The following is a 7,650-nucleotide window of genomic DNA, read 5'->3' as shown; positions in this document are numbered from 1 at the left end:
GTGTGTGTGGGTGTGCTGCTGTGGTTAGATGGCGGAACCGTCTATTACTCAATCACCTACACACTGAAACACAGTCGCGACGTTACAAAGCGTACTCATGACAGATGAGACGGGATACGTAGAGAAGTGCGTTGTGCCGAAACCGAGATGTTGCATGCCGCGAAGCGCTGTAAGGGCAGATCTTTCGCGCAGTTCCGCGGCTAAAGGCGCACGTCGGACCCCGGACCCGCCCTGGAACGGTCCTAGGAGCACCGGACACGGTACTGCAGCGCTGACGCAGCTAGTGGATCCCGGTGCGCCGAATGAATTCGGCCGGGCGCTACGGGCCAATGCCAATAGTCTGGCGCAGCGAGACAGTCCGCGAATTTTAGTGGGAAGCACAGAGGGGTAGACATTTGGGATGTCGAACAGTGTTCACTTGGTTATAGAAAAGTGTAACGAGGTAATGTGTGCTTTCGTACCGGGCTTGTTGTCAGCGCGAAAAAATTCACAGAAGCCTGTCGAACGCACACGGCACCGCAGCGACGAATTCTGACATTCGCAGAACCTTGCCCAGCTAATGGAACGGCTGTCAGATGCAGGAAACACTACCGGCCGCTCTTCGCGCCCCAACGCTCCAAGCTCACGTTTTTGCGAAGTCCAATGCGAGGCTGCGTACGGGAGGTTGGATAAGCCAGTGCACGCCGCCGCCCGCCGTTAGTAGCGCCATAGACCTGCACTCCTGCTCGCACCTCCTCGCGTGATTAGCTTAGTCAGCTCATGGCTAATCGACGGTGGGAGCGAGTCCTAGTCTATATATAGCCTTTGCCCCCTCGGCAGACCTTCTTGAGAAGAGAGTAGGCCTATACTGAAACATTCACAAGTTTCGTACGAATAAAGACTCAGATTTCGTATTTAAAGCTGTACAGCCATTAATAACGGCACTTTTATGACAAACTCGCGCACTACCGAAGATGCCTCGTGCGGCAGCAGTCCGCATGTAGACTTGGTGATTACATTCAGCACCTATAACGCGCTACGGCTGACGGAATACTTGTATTACACAAGTACACTGTTACACTAATTTACTATGAAGTAATAGCTTACTACTAAAGTACTAGAGTAGTAGTACTAACTGAAGTGTACGCAGCAGTAGCTAGTGGGCTACTACTAGATATAGTATACCTGACCCACAGGAACGGCAGACGAGCAGCTCATGTAATAGTCTACTAATGAACTACATACAGATTAACTCTGTTACTAGTACTTTTAACTTACTAATAATAGCCGTATCTAGTACAAGATGATATAGTCGACACACACTAAGCACACACAAGATACATTTATATTGATGTAAATGACATCACGCAGACTATTGTCACTGTCGAGCACAGCGACGACACACACATACACACACCACAGCACCAGCACCACGCACGCACGCAGCACGCTGCGCTTTCGAACATTTCTACCAGAACTGGGCCCAGTAGAGATTTGGACGGCCCCATATGAAATCAGATATATATTCTTTATTGTGGGGAGCGATGATTTCGTGCGTTAATATAACACTTGAACCCACGAACACTCACGCTACGTACGTCTCAGGAAATCGATAAGCATACGAAGACGTCACAGGACAGAGATTTTTGCTAGGGGTTAAGATATATTACCCAGTGAGGGCTTATCAGCGCTAGACACAGCACTTCGCACAATGCTGTTAACTTTCCCCTGGTTCATTCCGACAGATATAAAATATAACTAAATCGCCTCATCACCACAATTCGATTATTAAATAGACCGCAGCACTCTATTTGATTACGAAAATGGGGTTTAATGTTGTTCTAGTATAGAAACGCGTCGCCCTCGTACTCTACCATACCTTACTCGCAGGGCGGTCGGCTCACGACCCGATCTGCGCCCTCCGGTGCAGGCGTAACCTCTTGTCGCTAGGTAGTCATAAGAGGCCAACGATCGGTCCGATGGGTCAGTCGAGGACTAGTACTGAAATCCTGGTCGCGTCACACAGAGAAATGGCGGGCTAATGAAGTCGTGTCCTGTTCGTGCGAGAATTATTCTGCCGTACGCTAATAACTATTCACTGTTCAGAAGGCACGCCGGCGACATTTGGACCGATTCAGACCACTACGCGGTGACGAGGCGTGACGCCGGGCGAGACCGGGGAACGGTTAGTACCGACCGGCGAAGCGGAGGATGCTGGCATGCTAGACCGGCACCAGCGGGCCCCGGGGCACACGGCGGGGACGGCCCGGATGGGCGGTGCGGGGTGGAAGGCCGGCTGGGGTTAAATACCGCATGCAATACACATAAGCCCGCACGCCAATTGTGCCATGCGACAGATACACCAGTAGATAGTCCTGAGTCCACCAACCATAAATCCCACGTCAGGCTTGCCGCTGTCCAAGTTGACTGGGTACCATGATTGAAATATTCCAGATTGTAAGAACTAAGATGGCTACGATAATGTTAAAAGCCCAAGTAGAGCTGGACGACCTTCACTCGTAGCCAACTATCGTTGGCTATACTGAAGTGAGTTAGCGCTAGCGTGTTGAACGACGCGGCAGTCTAGGTCTATCGACTCCGACCAGCGGTTTTCTTAAAAACAAATCTTGTAAAATGCGTTACGTGAATGGACTCGTTGCGCCATCTATGGGGTCGCGCTACTCGCTCCAATTGAGATGTGAGGGCATGATCCAGCGAAAGGGAAAATATTTATTTCTACCTTTATTGCGACGGCGCCGCCAACAAGCATCGGGTGCAACTTTCGAGCTTTGGAGTTATTGTCTCGCCTACGTGCATAGGCCAAAGGCTTGCGGAAGCGCCAGAACTGCTCAATTGGAGCGCGTGGGATCAGAGGCCGATCTGATACAAACTATTAAAGTCATATTGAGCGCAGGCGGATTTCGTTTCTCAAGCAGCTGGCAGGCGGAGTGTGGCGGAGGCGCACCAGGTGGCGCGAATGCGCGCTTCGCGCGGATATCAGGCTGCAGAGACGCCCAGAGGACGCGGGTAGCGAGACTGGGTTGCGCAAAAGCATGCGTGTTTCTTCCCCAGACGTGCGAGCAGGCGTTAGCGCGCGCACATTCGGGGACTGTGGCCGCACGCGACGCGGTATGTTTGTTATGTAAGCATTTCGCGGCTGCCGCTATACGAATTCGCCGCGCCGAAGGAGAGGCTGGTAGGCGCGCGAATCCGATATAGCGGGGAAGCGTTACATCGCGCAGTTTTCGTCACACCTACCACCCGGCTCGGCTAACGCGGGGACTATTTTGCTGCTGCTGCTTGCTTGTTGCGCGCGCGTTGCGCGGCAGGGGACGAAGTATTTGTTTGCTGCGGCTGCTTGGCCAGCAGTATCTACAGATTAGCTACGGTGTAAAAAACTGGCACGGCCAGCCCACCGACCGTGCTCGGCAGTATTCGCCGGCCCAGCGCAAAACAATTTTCCGCAAACGTGATAACACTGCAAAGACATATAGGCGCCTTGTCATTGGTTGCTTCGGATTGCTTTGCCATTGACAAGAGAAGAAACGCCATTTTACGATGCGTTCGATTTGCTATCCGCCAAGGTTAACCTGGGTCTATCTCGGCCAGCCCCAAATACGTTCGATTTGGCAGTCACGTGGTATTTTCTTCCGTTACCCAGCGGGTCAACCCGTGTGAAATGAAGTGAGCGGCTCGACGAGGGCTCATTGGGGGGGGGCGGAGAAGTATCCAGCAAATCCATTGCAACCATGCAGCGAATTGCATTGGCGACTGATACTCATTGCGGGATCAGTGGCTGCTATGAATGTAGGCAGTGTGAATGACTGGTGTGTTTGCTCACAGGACGTGAGTGCATAGATGATGTTTATTATTACTGGACATGCTACAGATTCAGATTATTTCATTTTTGCACTTTTCATTCTTTGTACAGAGTAATTGCAGATAGAGTAACAAAGGGAGAGACAAGTAAATAATATTATAGAAAGTCTATCTCTCTATCCTTCAGGCCGCTCATTGCTGATTTCATTAAATAATAAACGATTGCAATTGCTATTCGTTGTTTTGCTTGGTCATTGGCATCATGAGTAATTAACCTGGGTTAACCAAAAACCGTCGTTGTATCTTTCCCTCAATCCCAGATGCGTTCGATTCGTACAGCTAGGTAAGCCCAGGTGGCTCTGGCGAGCAGCCAACGAACGCACTATTTGTCAACATTGTCATTCTATGGGTTTTATGTACCGCTCAGATACAGTAGTTTTCTTGTGTACTTTTCATGGAAAACCATATCTTTCCTCATTAATATAACATATAATTAGATCACATATAATTGCCAATCTCCTTGTCTGGGCAAATGTGTTAATTTCATCTCAATCTTAAGTTATGAGCAGGGCGTCTGGCGCATCCTCGTATTTGCCATACGTACGCTATGTTACACGACTCGTAGTTGCTTCGGTCGCAGGATCGAGGAAGGAGCGAAAGGTCTAAGCAGTACTACTAGCAGCTACAACGGTACTAATATAGTTACTAGGGCTACGACAGACTAGAGTATACGTATCGTTACTCTGTTGACGCTAGTAGTCAGTATGAAACTAGTACGCTTAGTAGTCGTAGTAAGTAGCTAGTGTTTAACTCTGAGGTCAGCTGAAACGTAAACTAATCGGCAGCACCGGCACGAACTAGTTCGCGAGCCGACGCAGACCTCAGAGTAGAATTGGATAAAAACCCGCACCCTCACATTACCAAAGCAGGATTAAACGTCTGCATTTGCAGGACTAGCCACCCGAAACTGAACAAGAAATTCCGGCAGCTATGAGACTATAGATATGAGCCTAGACCCTCTCATACTTAAGGATGGATGATGAAAATACACACATTTGCACAACAGAGAATTTGGCAATATTAGAATATTATATGTCTATATATATGACTAAATATGTGTCCTTTCATCGGAAAATACATCAAGAAGCACTTACTTGCATTATAGTTTATATAGCGGTCAATTGAACAAAACCAACAATTTACAAACGGCGTTTGTTTGATTGTCTGAAGGTTTTTTCAGTCATAAAGCAAATCAGGTCAAGAACGGCATGAATATTTGGGTTTAATTCACTGAAACTCAATGATTGTTTTTAAGGAAAACGATACTAAAAAAGCTACTTTAACCTCACTTACAGGAAAGTTGCGGCAAAGTTTTCTGGTAGATAATCGGGAATTTTGGGCTACAAGTCATGGAGGCTGAAATCCTGGCCAAACTTCAGCGCGATCGAGAAGGCGCTCTGATATCCTTCTTATGTTATTACTGGGAAAAAATTTCGGCCGCCGGGCCGAGAGCGGGTAAGGGTGCGTAGACGTGCGCGTTGCCACTGCAGCGGGGGTCAGGAGTGGCTCTGAAAACATTAAGCACGTACGCAGCCAGGGCCGCTACGGCGGCTGGAATTTGCAATAGCATGTAGGCCGCGCCACCCGTGGCAGCGCGTACGACCACTGTCCACGTAAAAAGCTACTGTGAATTAGACTAACGCTATAGCTCGGCACTAGCGCCCGTTCATCGACGTACGCGGCCAACGAGCGAGCGGCGTTCATCGCTGATTGACAGGCATTTTTGAAGATTTCTCTGTAAGGAGTACTAACGTGCTTAGCCATGAGGCGCGCCACCCAAAAAAAGTTTATGAGGCGCGCTTTGGAGATGGCCTCATGCCGTGCCATCGCGAATGTCGTTGGATTGCGCGCCAGTTTTCGGCGTATGTGCGTTTCAGACCCCTGTCTCAGAATATCTCTCTAAGTCGGACAAAATGGAGGGGCGGATCCCGTCGTATCCGCGTTGGGGCGCCGGCCTTCGCGCGAGACCGTGGCGCTGCGCGCAAAACCGGCGGCCGGCAGTTCCGTCTAGGATACATGTCGGCATGCTATCGCTGCTAAAACAACAGCAAAGTAAATCACAACCGACTTGGTTCGCATTTTGCAGGTTGTTGTATAGAGCGTGTTTGCGTTATCCGTGCGCTTGTGCTGCGAGTCTTATATGTATGTATGTGTAAGGTTGTTTATACACACGTGTCGTACCACGTGACATAACACAGAGTGTTGCTAGGGTAGAAAGAGTTACTGGCTAACAAATTTTACATATGGCATATCCGCGCTCATGAATTATGGGAAGCGACGCTGATGTTTGAATAGAGCCTAGCGCAAGCTAATTAACTTTAGGTTGCATACAACAGAACCCGTCCTCAAATTGTTCACCGTTTCAATATCTCGTCGCTATAATCTCGTAGAAAAGGGCCTTCTTTTAAATATTTTAGCAGTAACTAGCGGGCACTAATTTGCATTATGCCAGCAATGTAGCTGAGTCGTAGACGTCGAGAACGCAATAGATGTGTGATTGGTTTTGTCGTATCATTGTGTTATTTAGTCAAGTGGTGTAGCCATGGTGACCGGTCGGCCATTTTTGTGTTTGAAACGGGATTCGACTACATGCGGTGAAATCTCGAAAACAATCGGGAAAATGTTTTGAGTCAGTTTTTGAATCTCTCGTAATTTAGCATGAATACAGTGCATTTATGCGCCGAAACTCTCTAAGTGTGTATAAATCATTATTGTTCGATGTTTATTCAGGCCTGCTGCCTAAGGACTCCCTCTACTGTTCTACACCCGCTTGATTGGTCGTCCTCCCCATGAGAGACTGCATAATATATAATATTGACCTGCTGTCCAACATTAATTTTCCGCAGAAACGCTGGTTGGCCAATATGTACTACGCAATGATATAACGTGATATAACGTGTACTACGCAATGATATGACGTGATATGTACGTAGCAATATGTACTAGCAATGATACGTAGCATAGCAATGGAGTGTTAGTCGTAATACCGACAGGGGCAAGGGTTAAGATTGGCAGAGGATAGGTGTAATAAACAACGCTAGGCGAGAACAATCAATATTCATTAGTAACGATAGAATATGTATACTATACGAACCGTGGAAAATAGATCGGGCCAGAGCCAGAGAGGGCAAACCAGGCTACAAGGGATGTTTGGGTGCGGGGCTTGTGATTGGCTGAGAGCAGAACGCTCATGCATATCTTAAAGAATGAAGCTTTCCCAATAAATGTAGGTATGATCCGAGGCCTCAAACATTCGATGCAAACAACTCCTCCATACAAACGTATGATTGTGAATTCTGTTCGCTGCTAGGTTCAAAAAGATGAATTCAAAGCGGTTGCTTAGTGATGTCGGTATGTAGTTTCCCATTAAAGTGACGAGCGACTATGTTTTTGTTCGACTTTTACATCTGATTGTGTCATTTTGCCGCTAGACATTTTGGGACTGATAAATTATGCAAATGTTATGCGAAGTTTCATGTTCGTTAATTAGTAGGAAGCGGCATATATAGCAAATGTGAATAAATCGCATGGTCGGCGTACGCACGTGCGTGTGAGGCGTGCGTGCGCGTCCGTACCTGCGTACGTGTACGTGTGGGTGTGTTTGTGTGCTTGTGTGTGCGTGAGTGTTCAGGCGGGCGCGTGTATGTGTGTGCGTGTGCGTGTGCGTGTGCGTGTGCGTGTGCGTGTGCGTGTGCGTGTGCGTGTGCGTGTGCGTGTGCGTGTGCGTGTGCGTGTGCGTGCGTGTGCGTGTGCGTGTGCGTGTGTGTGTCTGTGTGTCTGTGTGTGTGTCTC

The sequence above is a fragment of the Priapulus caudatus genome, unplaced genomic scaffold (genome assembly GCF_000485595.1).
Source record: "Priapulus caudatus unplaced genomic scaffold, Priapulus_caudatus-5.0.1 Scaffold887, whole genome shotgun sequence".
In the NCBI taxonomy this organism is placed as follows: domain Eukaryota; kingdom Metazoa; phylum Priapulida; class Priapulimorpha; order Priapulimorphida; family Priapulidae; genus Priapulus; species Priapulus caudatus.
Note: the sequence above shows the minus strand (reverse complement) of the source record.